Below are 16,944 nucleotides of genomic sequence, written 5' to 3' on the forward strand. Positions count from 1 at the left end.
TGCTGCATCACACCAGACAATAACGAAATGAAAACAAAAAAACCCCCAAACTAACACTGTAGTGAACACAAACCTAATCTCTGAGCTCATGTTAACATTTGCAGGTACGGATGTCACCCTATAACGGATACTTCCGATGCCTTCACACATGGAAGACGACGACTAATCCAGCTGCCGTGATAGCCCCGCCCTGACTTAATAAGAAAGACAGTAAGATTCGGATGCTAAAGGATTCACAAAACACATTATGCAAATGACAATACTGTGCTTTTCAGACAAAGGGAGGAAATACTTCCAATTTAGTGAAGCGCCTTAAAGACTGGCATCCAGCTCTGTTCAAAGAATTCAAGGTGATTATGTCGTAATAACATTAGCAGGCTTCTCAACAACTATCCAACAACATTTCAGTCTGTATGCTGTCATATAACTTATGTTAACATTTTAAACTTTTTTTTTTTGTTTAGACTTTTTTTAGTTTACCTTTAACTAAAGAGATATTCAAGGGATATTCATTTTTGTTTAGGTATTGAATTGGGCATTGAGAATTGAATCTGTGTAACTGTGGTATTGTTACCATTTACAAAATTTTCAGTATTGTGACTTCCCCATTCAGAGACCCATGTTTACCAAAGATCATCAAAGTTAATGCAGTTCATCTTGAGTGGCACATGCACAGATGAACAAAATCCAATGATAACCCATGCAGTAGTTGCTGTGATATTTCTGCCTAAACAAAATCTTTAGCAATAGTCTCATCATCCATTACAATGCAGCTTTTTGTGTACTGCTGCCTTTAACTGCCTTCTTGGCAATTGGATAAGCAATAAGGCATACAATACAATCCTCAAAACGTCTTACGTCTTGTTTAAGATATTTTGCTCCTTATAAACAACCACACGCTGCTGTGAATTCTCTACTAACATTTCTCAGAAAAAGCATCATCAATAAGATGATGCAGTTCCATGCATTGATTAGTTGCCAGGCCATTTGTATCCTTTCCTAAATATTGCAGTGCTAAGAAGCTGTGGTGTGATCTATTGATTAGTTTTAAAGTTTGCCTGCAAGACTGCATCCTTTGCTATATAAAATATCATCAATAAGGTGTTGCAGTGCCAAGCATTGATTAGTTTTACAGCAGCTGTGCAGGTTCCTTTTCCATATTACACATCACCAATAAGGAGCGGTGTGGTAGCATATCGACTGGATGTATTCTAGGTCAATAGGTTGAAAGAAGAAAAGTAAACCAAAAGAACGGTTCCCAAAACAAGCCGAGCTTTGAAAATGTTCTTTTTTCCCCACAACAAATAATATTGGTTTGTTGTACATTTTGCTAGCAGCAATGCATCTCATTCGAAAACACTGTCCCTGAATGTGGTGGCGTAAGCTATTGATTTGCAATATACAAGCTTATTATAATTAAATGTGTGCTTTCAGACGCAGAGACAACAGTTCTAAGAGAAAGAAGAAGCCAGAATCTGTATTTGTGTGTTTGTGTATGTGAGTATGTGCGTGAGTGTGTGAAAGTGCTTTGTCAGGCCAAAGTAACGCCTCAGAGCTCAAACACCAGATGGTCGATTCTGAAAGAGGAGATTGCTGACCAGAGCCCCACTGCGCACACACGCATACACACACGATTTTCATCACTTCAGATGTCACTGCACTGATGTACATTCATTTCCTGTGGAATTATTGTAACACTAACCACAATTACCATAACAATTTCTCACACCTAAATGTAATTATTTCTTTATTTAATTATGTGGACTTGTGGATCCCCACAATGTGACCAGGTAAACAGGTGTCCCACATGTTGTCCCACAACATCAATAATATAAGTACACACAGACAGCTTAAAGAGAAGAGGAAATACTGCACAGAGAAAATTTAGGGTCAACACGCTTTGAAAAGCATTAAAAGAGCAAAGTAAATACCACCTGTCCTCATGTGACCAAGCCTTTGCCTGTTCTGTCAATATTTTATAACAAAGCTAAAAACACCCTGAGGGGACAATGCTGGGCTATTTGATGGTGCAAAAGCAGAAATCGCAGTTGGAAGCCACATGTAACTCTTAACCCCAGAAAGCCTTTGTGTGTCACGCACCCTGGGTTTTGTGCCTGAGTTTTGAGCTTTTTTGATTAATATTTGGATTCCTGTGTTTGCGGTGTTTGGAATTCTTTTAAGTAGCAGATATTTTCTGGTTAGTTTTTTTATGATTATATTCTCAGTTTAGTCTTTAGGGCTTCTTAGTTTTAGTTCTTGCTACCTTTTGTCATCATATTTCTGTTTATGGCCAGAGTTCTAGTTATATATATAGTTATATTTTATTCTTTGGATTTCCTTGTATCACGTTAAGTCTTGTCTCTGGTGTCAGATAGTCCCCTGTTACATTACTTCCTGTTTTATTTTGGTAGCTGTTATCTTATGTGTGTTATTCCTGATTTTACCTCCCTTGTCTTATCATCCTTCATTAGGTTCAGTTGTGTCTAATTAACCTTATGTTCCCATTTTCCTGATTACCTCTTGTGTATTTAAGCCCTCGCTTTGCTTCTGTTCTTTGTTGTGTTGCACTGTGTAGTCTGCCCATTCGTTTCCTGCTCGATCCTGCAGCATATTCCCTGTACTCCAAGCGCTTGTAGTGATACTTGTAATCCTCATGCCTTATTTAGCTTTTTTGGTTTCTCCTGGAATTTAATTAGCCTTAATAAAGGCCTCTGGTTGTATTCTGAACTCTGTCTCTCTGCATTTGGGTCTGCACTTCTTCACTTCTTAGCTGTTAAAGTCACTGTTTCACTATCAAGCCTAACTTCTCCTTCACCGTGTGATTAGTAACACCCACATCAGTGCTAATACCATACCATACCATACCATACCATCTTTATTTATAAAGCACTTTAAAACAACCACAGCTGACACAAAGTGCTGTACATTAAAACACAAATAAATAACAATTTAATAACTCTTTCAGGTTAAAAAAAAAAAAAAAAAAAAAAAAAAAAACAGTTTAAAACTAGATCCCGCTGGAGTTAAAAGCCAAGGAAAAAAGATGGGTTTTAAGACGAACTTTAAAAGTGGACAGTGAAGGGGCCGCTCTAACCTGCAAAGGCAAGTCATTCCATAACTTAGGACCAACAACAGAGAAAGCCCTGTCCCCTCTGAGCTTCCTTCTTGATCTTGGTACCTCCAAGAGCAGCTGGTCTGCTGACCTGTATACCTACCCAATCTGCCTGTTAAGTCTCAGTTTTATTGGATTTGACAATCCCAAGCCCTGCAAATTATAAAGTAAAATTATAAGGTTCCAGAAGAGGAATCCCCTGTGGCCTCAGATAGTGGCCATGCTTGTCCTGCTAGACCTCAGCATTTGGAACAGCTGATTACAGTATTTTACTACAAAGACTTAAATACACTATTAGTATTACAGGAAATGTGTGGTGGATTTCCTTTGTTCTTTTCCTGTTTGTTCACATTAGTGGAGAGTTACAAAACGTAAAAGTGGAATTCCATAGGGTCATAAAGCCAGCTGACACAAATCAATCAGTAAACTACAGACGGTTCAGGGATGTCTTAAAGACATTAAGTCCTGGATGACCTGTAATTTTATTTTTCTAAATTCATACAAAACATAGGTTATTGTATTCGGCCCTAAACATTTCAGGAACACAATACCTAACCAGATACGTACTCTGAATGGCATTACCTTGGCCTCAGAAGACAGACAACCTCTCTACTTTTAAGACTAGGCTTTAAACTTTCCATTTTGATAAAGCTTATAATTGGGGCTGGATCAGGTGACCCTGAACCATCTGTTAATATTTAATCTTAACAGGGCACTCACTGAAATACTCTGAAATTGAAAATTACAACTTTGTTGAGTGTCATTGGAGGACATAAGACTTAATTACTTTTGTGACATTTTTCACAACGTTTCATCTTCATGTAGAAAATCAAAATCAGGAAAGTTACCATATTTGGCTCCTTGCCCGTAAGTAGTAGTAAAAAAATTCCAATTAGTGCATATATAAATAATACAAGAAAAACACACATGGTGAAAGTAACATAAATTTTAGAATATTATAACAGATTTTTATCATCATCACTTTTTTTGGGAACATTACAACATACACATTATGATTTTTAAAAACGGGATGGACGTCACATACTGTATAAAGTGTTGGAAATTACTAAAAACAGGCACTTGCCCTATAAAGGGTTAATCAACCTTCACTCTTCTTTAATATTCTGTCAATAAGTCTGAGTTCAGTGTACTAATATTTATAAAACCCATGCAACCTAATTCATTAAAGTTCAAAACTTGCTTTGGGCATTTACTTGATTTAACTTAAAAATGGTGTTTTATCTACTCACTAATAAAACCCACTAAAACCTTGAAAAAATACTGTGCCATCAAAATTCTAGTTCTGTTAAAGTGATAATAATTCAGTACAATTCAATTTTATTTATATAGTGCCAAATCACAACAACAGTCACTTTAAGGCGTTATATGTGTGATTATGTCTTAGACATATGTGGCGGTGGGGTGTGGTTTGGGGCATGGCTGCAGGCGAGAAATGGGGCAGTGGGTTCAGGCAGGGGCATCAAGGGAGGACGGGCAGCGTGCAGCGATTGTGTGTATGTGTCTTTTTATGCAGTAGCTGGCAGGAGGAGAGGGGAGGACTGAGCTGAGCCAAAAGTGGATACCTAGCCGAGATGCAAAACGGAAAAATGTGATAAGTGTCTAACGGAGAACAAAAAGGCTGCTGTGGAAATCACCAGAGTGTCGTGTGAGTGTGTTTGGGACCTAACCAAGGCATTGTATGCCACAACGTACTCCAAATCTTCAGGTTACTGTACTCTACTGTTCTGTGTGCAAGCTGTTTCCAATGAACAGGCAGAGTGAATGAGTTGGGATTTACAGTCTCAGCTGCCCAGATTCCCACAGTAACAGCCACAAGATGGTCATAAGCCATCTTGGAATAAGTCTACACAGGACAATTAGCCTGGATGTGCAGACTTTCATGGCCCAACAATTCTACTGCAGGAGTCAAGAATTTCTCCATTGTCCCAGAACCAAGACAGAATTTGCATGAATCAAACTGGAGCCTTCCTTCCAGCACGCTGGCACTGCTAAGCTTTTCCAGGACACTGAGCAGTGTCATTCCTAAATAAACGTGCTTTATAGACTCACCACACTTACAGATCCCTACAAGACATTTGACATGTGATTCAAGCACATGTCATTTTCAAAAGTAAAATAAAGAGAGAATACTAAATGGGGGTTTACATTTATGGTTACAGTAAAACAAGTGGAGAATAGTGACAGTTAAATATTAGCCCCAGCGTTTGTCATTTTGAGATTTAGTATGGTACTTTGGTATTTTGCTTGAATGTCCCTTATGTATTTATCTGCATGTTGAGTGTTTTTTGCAAGAGAAAAATGAAAACTTTCAGCATTTACTCAACAATCAAAAATAATTGAAAAATGTGTGCCAGCAGGCCAAGCAGAAATCTGAAAGACCCTTGGTGTGGTGACTGGTGGAGGCTGATCTTTAAAGAGCTAAAGGCCAAAGCTAATAAGCACTTGACTCAGACATGTCCAGTGACAGCAGAACAGTACGGGGCAGAGACTCTGACCTTTACTCATGTTGATAAGGCTGTGGAGGCAAAGAGAAAGAGATCAGAAGCAAATGACTGAGACAAAGAGACGCTGCAAAGATTTACTATGTCCTGTCAGATAAAACAACCCCCACAACAGATGGAGCACTGTGTAAACTGTACAAACAGAATACAAAGCACTGCAAAACTAACATAACACCACCAAGAGATTTGTGTGTGTGTGTGTGTGTGTGTGTGTGTGTACTTATTTTCAATTTGATTCAAATCAACTCAAATTCAAACAAAAAGTTACTTCAGACAATAGACAAGAACAGTGCACTGGAACATGCATTTCATCACATCTGGGCTACACTGAGGGGTGAAACCTGAATTATTAATCAGTTCCAAATCTGAAGAAACTGTGATACAAACAAGCAAGTGTAATACCAGCTGAAGTACAACCAGTGTTCTGGAAATTCGACACATTCGACTGAGTTTAGATTTTCCAGATGTTTTTGTACATGTCTACACTTAACAAGTACTTATTAGGAGCAGCCACACAATCAAATGTTAGCCACAGAACTTCAACCTCCTAATGTGGCAGATGTTGTATGTACAATTGCAGATCTCAAATCAGAAGACAAGTCTTTCATTTCCATTGTTTCCCCAAATCCGTTACAAGCCCCTGGACAGTTGTACACACTGGGATATTTATTTATTTTATTTTTTTAACACAAAAAAGGTACAGTTAGCTAATACATTTTAGATCCTCTTGTGACTTATTACCATTTTACCTGTACCACAAATACATTTATGGCTGCCCTGCCAAACTGCCACATCCTTCAGCTCTTCCAGGGGTACACTGAGGTCTTTCCAGCATGTGCTGGGTGCCTATACTCAAAACGCCTTACCTAGATGCTGCCAAAAAGGGATCCTGGTCAGATACCTGAACCACCACAACTGGCTCCTTTTGATGTGGAAGAGTAGTAGCTCTACATTCCTAAAAATGACCAAGCTATTCTGTGTGATTTCCACCACATGTATCCCTATTCTCATTCTTTTGGTCACTACTCACTTGTCATCATAGGTGAGGGTAGGAATGTAGATTGGTAAATCAACAGCTTCAGTTCACCCCAACAAACCAGCATTACTGCAGATGTGCATCAGTTTGTCTGTCAATATCCCTGTCCCATCTTCCCTCCCTAAACAGTACTTCAAGATATGTGAACATCTCTACCCTTTCTCTACCTGAGACCTCAGAGGTTGAGGGTTCACTCTTATGGACAGAGATCTCTGATCTTGTGCTAAGAATGGGGGTTACAGTTGGATAGTATAGAGGCAACCACACTATCTCTGGAAGAAGAGAATCGGGATTTAAGTGGTGGCTGGGGCATGCAACCAGTAAGGGTCCCTAGTAGGGCTGGGCAATTTATCGAGTTTTTAAGAAATATCAATATATTTTATACACGATATAAGATGAGACATTATCGTTTATATCGATATTGTCTATGTCACGTTACAATCATATTTGTAGATCCACCAGTTCACCTTTCTCTTCTCCCAATTTGTCTCTGCACAACTTCACACTGCCCCGCCTCTCTCCCTCACTCGTAAATCATGCAGGAAGCAACAGTATGGCAGTGTTGCCAACTTGGTGAAATTTAGTGGCTCTTCAGACCCCCAAGCAACTTTTTTTCCCCAAAAATTGACTAACGACAAATTTAGCGACTTCTTCCGGTGATGTCGGTGATTTTTGGAGAGCCTCTTGAAATCCTCTGCTGTCGCCGTGTTTTGTGTACATACAGCCTTCATCACCTGGACCCCCAAGAGTACCTGGCTGCAGGCAAGAGGGCCCTGCCATACACTCCATAGCGGAAGTTGGTTTGTACCATAAGTCACGTGACCTTAATAGCAGAAGTGGGTCTGTTTCGTGTGTTCGTGATGCAGCCGGCAGATACATAGATGCTGCATTGGGCTCGTTGCGCATATGTCTATGGATTTACTGAGCTGGCTAAAATCCTGCTGACTGAAGGATGGAATTTTGCTCAGTCAGTCTGTTTACATGCTTTGTTATTTGTACAGAGTACTAGATGTACAGGAGCACACACAGGAGGAAGCACTTTGGTGAAGTCTACTTCACCGGAGACTGGCTTTTTTTTAAAGAATAAGTCAAGACTTTTGCTGTTTATGCTCTGTATCTTTTCTGTTTACATTTTAATAGTACAGCTGTGAGTCTTTTGTTATGGAGGAAAAAAGCATTAATTTATTTGAGGAGCATTATTATTTAAATATGCCAATAGTTTATTGTTGAGCAATTTCTATAGTACATCTACAGCTGAATGTTGTCAGTTGCAGTTCACCCACAGGATGAAAGACTCATATGAAAGGCAGCTGATGAAATTGCTCAGCTGTTTGTCAGAAAGTACTTCTCCCATTTACAAGAAGCTTCTCTGACATTTCAATTAAGTTATTTACATGTCATTGACAACGCCAGCTGAACATTTTTGCCTGCTATTTCAGACAGACTCCTATTGAACTCCCAGTACATTACAACGGCAAAAAGAAATGGAAACTGTTCAAGTCAAACCACTGCAGAGTCTGAGTTGCTGAATTATGTTTTCTGACAATGTCAGTAAAAAGTGAAAAATATAGGCTTCATATTGGTAGAATTTATTTATTATGCTACATGGGCATTCCTAATAAAGTACTTAGTGAATAAACTCTTCTTTTGCACTTTCTGTTAACCTAATGTATGCTGAGTAAAAGACTGGGTTATGCCACCAATTAATTGGACTTCATTAAAAGCAATTGACCTAACTGACCACTATCTTTATTCTCTCATTTTTTAAAGTACAAGCAATTTATCCTCATTTCCCCTTAAAAGTCCCCAAATAAAGTATGACTTTTAATATTTAGTACAAGTCATACTTTTTTTCTGGCAAGATTGAGGGCAAATTTTGCTCCACAAAGCTTGATATAAACTAATGTAAGATAGGTTTGCCCTCTCACTAAATCCCTGACACTAAAGCAATCTAGTTCACCTGTAAGGACTGACATCTGAAACCAACTCAGTTTGTCTCATTACTAGAGCTATAAGGAGTGTATGTAACAGGTAAAAAGGAAAGCTGGCCAGGCTTCACAACTCCCCTTCAGCTTTACTGCTGAAGGGAGACCAAGGCTGACATGAAGCCGCCATGGACTGAAGCACCACTGTAAGAAGCAGATAGATAGATAAGCAAAGAAAGGACTGCTGAATCATTAATAATGCATCGAAATTCCACCTGACAGGTACAGAAGACAGACAGGAACATACAGAGACAGACATGAGCAAAATGAAAAGTCAGAAGTTGAAAGGACAGACAGGTAGAGGAAGAGGCAAGATGTTACCGTGAGAGACAGGCAGCAAAGTTAACAGACAGTGCTACATGCAGACAGGGAGCCGAGAGGGAAAGACAGGCCTGGAATGAAAGTTAATCATTTACATGAGAATAGCAAGCCTGGATGGTAATTTCAGCAGCCTGATGATATGTCAGATGAACAGAAGGCCTAATGGGCTCAATGCAGCAGCAACAGGCTGGGAAACATTGGATATCTCCTGCAGGGAAACTACAGCCGATTTCCCCTCAAGCTTCAAGTGAAACACTGGAACTTTGAACAATGAACACACAGACACAGGCGTAAATCAATACTTGATTAGTTGGCAAGCCGTAAACACAACAGGTTTCCAATTAAAGTTAAATTCGCATTTTAAATCAAATTCACTAAGAAAGTGATTACAGTGGCACAATAAGTCTTAACGTCTATTCCAGCATAATTGCACCAGCTTCACTGATAATTGTCAGCGCTGCCTGAGAAAGAAAATGTTTAAACACGAACACTGCTATTAACATTTGGAGAGAAGATGTGGCTTACTAAATTAGTTTTTACTGATGAAAATGTGACTGCAGACAGAGTGAAACTAATGACTACAACAGAAAACAGACTGGAAAGAAAAGGGGACAACTTCTAAGAAGCTCATTTAAAACATAGAAAGCAGATGGAAGGGACAGGGGGGAAAATAGTACTAGGATTTAAAAAAAAAAAAAGAGGCTTCTACCAGAACTGAGCGATAAACTGTAAGAACAGGAAATCAAAATGAAGGAGGATCTAAACAGAGAGGTGGGGAGCTCAAAATAGTGAGTGATTCATCCTGCAGGTTTTTGGTAAAAAGAAATTCATCTTCAACGAGCCTCTTGGCAGAGCTTTCCAGGTTTTTTTTTTGCAACCAGATGTAAAAATACAGCGACTGCACAAAACACTGAGTGTGCCACTGTTCAAAAGAATCTGCTATCTATGAAAAAGGATACATGCATCGCTCTGAACGCTTTACACAAGACAAACACATTCATCAGCACTTAGCTGAGCTTTGTGTGATAAAACTATGCAGCAAAGAATAACATCAAAGAGAGTTTGTGGTCATTTCAGGTGTCTGGCAAGTCAGCTAAGCACACTTCATGTCTCTGCCAAGTCCCACAAACTGGCAAAAATGGCTGGCTGCTTCCAGTCGTGCATAGGCTTGTACTGTTAGAAGATGCTGTTGGTGGCAAATGAAGAAAACGACAAGTCTGTGTTAAATGAATCGCAAAGTGGGAAAACAAAGGACAGAGAGGTTGTTGGATTCATTATTGGGAATGTGGCTTGGCCCAGATTAGGAAAAAAACTCAAAAACCTACATCTGATTTGTTCACCTCAGGACCGCTTACAGCACACTAAATTGTTTTAAGGTCAGTGGAAGTGCTTCTGTCAGCCAAATTTATATTACCGTATTTTCCGGAGTATAAGTCGCACTTTTTTTCATAGTTTGGCTGGGGGTGCGACCTATACTCCGGAGCGACGTATATGTGACATTTATAACACATGAACCAAAATACTCCAGCCACTTGACATCTCCGTGAGCTGCAGCTTTAAGGCAGTCTTGCGTAACCTGTGGGCGCAGTGGATGATGGATGGAGAGCACAGCTTAACGGCAACTGGGAGAATGCGCCACCCAACTTTCCTGGAAGTCATTGGATGGATCAAGAAAACATGGGCTTCAGTGACAACCAAACCATCCTGTTGGGATTCAGAAAGGCTGGAATAATTGGAACTGCAGCTGACGACGAGTCTGACTAACGCGACACAGAAGAGGAAGCGGCGCTTCGTCTACGGAGTGTACAGAATTGTTTAGAAGTGACACCGAGGATGAAGAATTCAATGGATTGATGGTTTGGTTAACTTGTTAGTATGTTCTTTATGCTATGGTTATCTGAATAACTTAATGTTACGTTAACATACTGTAGCGATTCTCTTAGTTAGAGAGCGTGTTGATGTTGTGGGATTTCGGACTGTTCGGGAGGTTCGTGAAGGCAGCATGGAGAGAGAGAAAAAGACCGAGAGCTTGCCTGTGTGTGTGTTGCTGTTCCGCTGTTGTAGTTGTGGTTGGCGTGGCTGTGGCCTACAGCAGCTGTTTTTCTGTTAATAAAGACGACCTTTGTTGTGAATATCGCCGACTTTGGAAGTGTGTTTACAACGTTACAATACCGAACACGTGTTCGTTGTGCGTCATGTAGCTGAATGTGCTACGTTAGCATAACGTAGGCGTAACCGTGTTCGTCCTGTTCTTTAATCCATTATTATTTTAAATTGCCGTTCAAGATGGAATTTCTGCTCTGGGTCTCGGATTCTATCACCCCCCCCCCCCCAAAAAAAGTGCGACTTATAGTCCAGTGCGACCTATATATGTTTTTTTCTTCTTTATTATGCATTTTTTGGCTGGTGCGACCTATACTCCGGAGCGACGTATAGTCCGAAAAATACGGTAGCTATGTTTTTTGGTTTTGTTTCTTTTTTGCTTTTCATGAGCAGAGATGCAGAACATTTAAACACACCTTGCATGTGTCTACATATTTGAACATCTGAGACTGCTTAAAAATGGAAAATTAGTGCAATAAGTAACTATCTAGTCATTTATTCTCTTGCTATGAAAAATATCCAATTTATTTTCTTGAAACATACAGAGATCAAAAGTTAACCTTTTGATCTTTTTTAATATATGAAGAAATTGAAAAACATTGTTTAACAATACACCACAATATCATCAACCATCAGTCACAGTCAATTTTAAACCGCAAAATTTCCACAGTGAATTTTGGGCATATGATCAAGAGCGTCCTCACTGCAGATAATGATCCAATGGGTAATGCCTGCAAGCTGTTTTATAATTTATGGTTACTTCTTAGAGTTAAGCAGCCATTAGCGTACACTGGTGTTATCACTGTAGTCAAGCAAGCCAAGCAACTCAATGGTGTAGTCAAGCAAGTCAGTGGCCTTTTAGTCTCATCTAGTGTTAAATAATCTTGAATAATTCAACCAATTGGTGTTCATCCCATGTGATGATTTTGGTATATTGTAAAATAAATGGTGAAATACCGAATATTGTTCAGAGGAAGATTAAGATCCCTCTCGGCCTGTGAACAAATTTTTTCTTCAGTGCAGCAGATAGATTTTGAGTGGGATGTATTCTACAAAAAGCTACAAAATGAGATGTTTTTCCAGTCATGGTTATTAAGAAACAATGTTGAGAAGTAAAGATATGTAAAAGATACTTCAAAATGTTTTACAAAGCTCATTTTGAGGATTACAAGTTTAAATTAGATTAAAAAAAAAAAAAAAAAAAAAAAGCTATCTTAATTTTTTGAGGACAGTGTCAGTAAGGCACTCACCATCCACTTCCTGTCAATCACCAAGATGTGAACTTTTACAGTGAACCTAATGACAACAATCTGAGTCAGTCAAGTGACAGAAAATCTTTAAAGTAAAAGCCCACATTTAATAATACATGCATTTACACATAGGAGGTAATTCAGGGCTTTGATAATCCCTGTTCATTTAGCGAATAAATGAACTGAAAGTGAAGCTGCTCCTCTGAGAACAGCTACAGCAGGCAGAGTTTTAGCAGCAGCAGCAGCAGCAGCAGCATGAGAAGTTTAAAATGAGATGGAGGCTTTCATTAATTCATCGATTTCCTCAGCAAACAGCCGGGATCGTGTGGGCTTTGCACCATTAATACAGCTGGGAAGGAAATGTGACACACGCCGCTCTCCTGATCTGCCACTACAGCTAGATCTGAAATATGCAGTCGTGAAATGACAGCTGGACCTGATTTATGATGCCATCAGCAGCACAGTGGCTGTTCATTACACTCCTACTCCTAATCTCTACGTTTTCTCAGCTTGACATGATTACTGATTATTTTTACAGTTATGAACCACGACTATCGCGTGTGACCTGACACTCATGGCACTGAATTGCTCATTAATTATTATTTTTAATCTGGCCACTTGGGGGTGCAAACCTGACAAATTATTATAATTTAGAGCTGCCAGCCACCTTCATATGCATCCAGCAAATGGATTGTTGTCACTTGGTGAATGTACTGTAAATCCACTGCTCACTCTCATTTAAGCTCTCTTTTAGTCTTCACCAACTCCTGAAAGAAATATTTGGCTTTTTAGCTGCTAAATGCTCATCTATGTTCAAAACAAACTGGTAAGTTTTTGGCACTGAACAAGTAGAACGTAAAGGTTTAAACATTAAAAGGGTTCTTGTAAAAAATAATTAGAAGTCTAATATAAATTAAAATTGATGGGGTGCTGGTGTTGGAGTCAATAAGAAGACTGTGAACCTGGAGACAGCAGCATACTGTTTCACTCACTGAGTTCTTGTGAACTACTTGGTTAGGTTCAGGAATAGATCATAACTTGGGATAAAATATGGCTGTTTAAAATGTGGCCTCAAGTAATCTTGAACAAGCAGTTATGTGAAAAGAGAGCAGTCTGACTATCCTGGCACTGTTGCCAGGGGATAGCCTTTGCATATTTCTGGCAAAATGGCATTATATGGAAATGAGACTAGACTCAATGATCAACAATGAAACATTTAATATAGGACCACAATAAATTCTGGAAATCATTAGCATACATAATATTGTACATAAAGTGTTATGTATGCTGTTGTCATCAGAATGTAACTGCTACCATCTCTTGTCAGCTACAATGCATAATACAACATAGATTTCCTAAATCATCATGAAAAACATAGATTACAACATTACAACTGGTTTACACCCAAAATATATGAAATAAATGTCATCAAACTTTACTAATTTTGTGTCACTGAAACTGAAAATGGTGCTTAAAATTTGGTTGACTCCAGGAAGAGAGGTCAACAGCAGAATTTTGGAGTTTATGAGTCAATAAATATGTAAAAATGGCTGCTCTGTAATGTGTTTTTCAGCATCATGAACCGTAGGTTCTAACTGTGCAGTCCATGACTGTCAGATTAGGGCTGATCTTTCCACACAGGAGTGTGGCTGCTTCTCTCTATTGGCCTATTACAGCTGCTGCTCTATCACTTCCAAAGCCAGCAAATTATGTGCTTAACATTTTTGCAGAGACGCCCTTCATAGCAAGACTTTCTTGCTGCAGGATGTAGCAGACAGCAGCCCCGATGCACAACTGCAGTTCAATTAGTTGAAATAAGAATCTGTAAGGAATTCTGATATACATCATCATGTATGTGGTTGGTAGGAATGTTTCTAGAACTTTTTGAGAGTCTCCTGAAAAATGTGACACTGAATCCTTTTCATTTTTTCTCCTGTTTAGTTAATGGTAGTTTTCATGTTGAAACAGCAGTGCCAGCATTGTGCCATAATCAAAAGTTGAATGGCAGTAAGTCACGGCAGTGTGACAATGAGCCAGAAAGCACAATGCCATGCTCAAACAACTGAAGCAAGCAAATGTATTCATTAATTTATCATTTAATAGTACATGCTCATGAAGCCATAAAGTCTGGTCTGTTCATGCTGTTTGCCAACTTATATACTTAATCGCACTAAGAAATTTTAAAAAAATACAGGGTGGTAGATCTTGTTTTCCTGTCTAGATCGTCCTTCATCTTGAGACTCACTGTTCCTCATTGCTATTTTACTTTTTTCACGTGGGATCTTGAGTGCTGCGGGACAATTAAGAACCTTTTCTTTTTTTGAGGCTCCGTGGTGTGACCCTCTTATTGAGGCATTTTACAAAAATTAGCCCATTTTTGTGGGTCCCCTTCAATGCTCAGGTCCTACTCTTTATATAAATGTCATTTTAGTCTGCTGGTAGATGGTTGTCTGGCAACCATGTCACAGTTCATGCATAACACAGTATTCACGTTTTGTGGATTAGATATTACTGTTGTGAAAGTAAAAGTTAGAACACTTTTATGAAATGTTCTAAGTGCACAAATGCTCAGAATGGGACATTTCAGCCACTTGGTAGGTGGCTCTTATATAGATAAGAAGCTTTAGGGGCCTAAGGTGTACCTGTGTGAGAAAGTTGCTGAACTCTTTAGAGAGAAACTGAGATTTGGTGCACACTTGTGTTTGCGTCTATTTTTGTTCTTTAAGTTTGGTTTCCATAATTTTAATCCTGTTAATTTTTTTTGTTCGATTTGTTCTCATTTTAAAGCTACCTTCAGTTGATTTACCAGACTATTACAGCATCCACGTTTGTTCCCTCATTTTTATTACTTATCACAACCTTTGCTCTGTGACATGCCAAAATCTCTACACTTTCCATATATTCATTATACAATGTACAATGAAAAGAAAACTTGGTTCATCGTTAACTTTAAGTTAAGCAGCATTTCAGAGCACAGTCACTGACTTGTAAGGAAACAAAGAACAAACTGGCAACAGGCTCGGCTGCAGCACAATTTTTCCATGCTCTGATTCTTTGTTTCCCAGGTGGAGAAAATCATTCAGATCCAGATTAAACCCATCTCACCCTCCCAGCTGATTTAGAGCTTTGATGTCTGGATAAAGCACTGAAGCCTGCTCCCTGCAGAAAGTGCCACAACAAACCACAATCTTCATTTTGTCAAAGCTTCACATCAGCATCCAGCACAGGATTCCCTGCTGGGTTCTCATGCTGGACAAACAAACACCACACAGTTATCCTTCTAGTATCAGCGTCCAATACAAATGGCATCAATAGAGAATAAAGACAAAGCAACCGATGCATTCTTCTGTTTTGTCTTGTCTCATAAATTATTCTGATCCTCTCTCTACCTCTAAACTAGTCACTAGTGTGCTGCCTGTTTGTCTGAGTAAATTGAGTAAAGAAAAAAAAAACTTTGTTTTGTGCTTTGAGTCCAGAGCTTCACAAAAATGTTTCCTCAGCTGATCTCCACTGCTGCAGTGCAACTCCTCAGTATTAAAATGCCATTCTCCACTCAAAAAGCATCTTACCAACAAACAGATACATAAGATCATTTGAATCATCCCATCTATATTTAAGAAAAATGTATTTCTAGAGCAAATTTAATCTGTACTCCATAATGGCTGTGATCAGCCTTTCTGCATTTCTCCATGATGGCTGGAAGCTTTCTGCTGCTGTCTCTGTATAAAAAAACACTGTTTGTACACACTGTTTAACATACTTGAATGATATAATACTTAGCAATAAATCAGGGATGAAAAACTGATATGCATCATATTTGCTGTATGTTACGTTTTTTACAGTCACCTCAAATGCTCTAGCTGGCATTAATCTATGGTAAGAATAGGCTGTCAGTACCCTGTTTGCCTTAGCTGTCAACATGGCCAGTGTGACACATTCACATCCATTTACTCTTAAGGAGGCCATAAAATGTGAAAGGAGCCCGATAGCCTATGAGTCAGTGAAGCTTTTGACCAATGAGTGATGCTGAGGTGAGCTGCTGTTGGAGAGTTATCCAGAACTTTTCTGTTAGTAAGCTCTGCTGTTTTTGAAGGTATTACCTAGGGTTTATTTATCAACGTAATCAATGACGTTGACTACAAAAATTAGTTGATGTGGAATTTTAATGTCAATGCGTCACATTCTAAAACCACGTACGTGATTCTTTTTTTAAAACTGCAATACACTACAGGTAGATATGGGGGCAGTATTGCCTCCATTGTCTGCCAATAACAACAATACCAATGAAGAAGAAAGTAACATGAACAACATAACGATTGTGGAACAGAGGGGGTGGAGAAGGTGTCGAAGCATTTCACAGAAACAAAAATAAAGCTGAATGCAGACTGTGCAAAGCAGAGCTTTCCTTCCACGGCAGCATCACTGCAACACTGAGCGTTTAAAACGCCGGCACCCTGGAGCTGTGACGTCAGCTCTGGATGGGAACGTTAGTGCGTCGGTGATACCTGTTAATGTTCGTACGCTAATGTTTCTGTTAGTTTACCTGTCAAAAACAAGCTCTCATGGATGATGTTTGCATTTCAGTTATGTTAGCTAACGAGTGAAGGACAATAGG

At 39.1% G+C, this 16,944-nt stretch overlaps 1 protein-coding gene across 3 annotated transcripts in view; it reads right to left on the bottom strand.

Annotated features, from left to right (window-relative positions):
* The window catches only part of LOC115795488 (contactin-associated protein-like 4), a 128,728-nt gene that overhangs the window by 75,371 nt on the left and 36,413 nt on the right, over positions 1-16,944 (bottom strand). The gene's annotated exons all lie outside the window — the stretch shown is intronic.

This window comes from Archocentrus centrarchus, chromosome 17 (genome assembly GCF_007364275.1).
Source record: "Archocentrus centrarchus isolate MPI-CPG fArcCen1 chromosome 17, fArcCen1, whole genome shotgun sequence".
Lineage (NCBI taxonomy): Eukaryota > Metazoa > Chordata > Actinopteri > Cichliformes > Cichlidae > Archocentrus > Archocentrus centrarchus.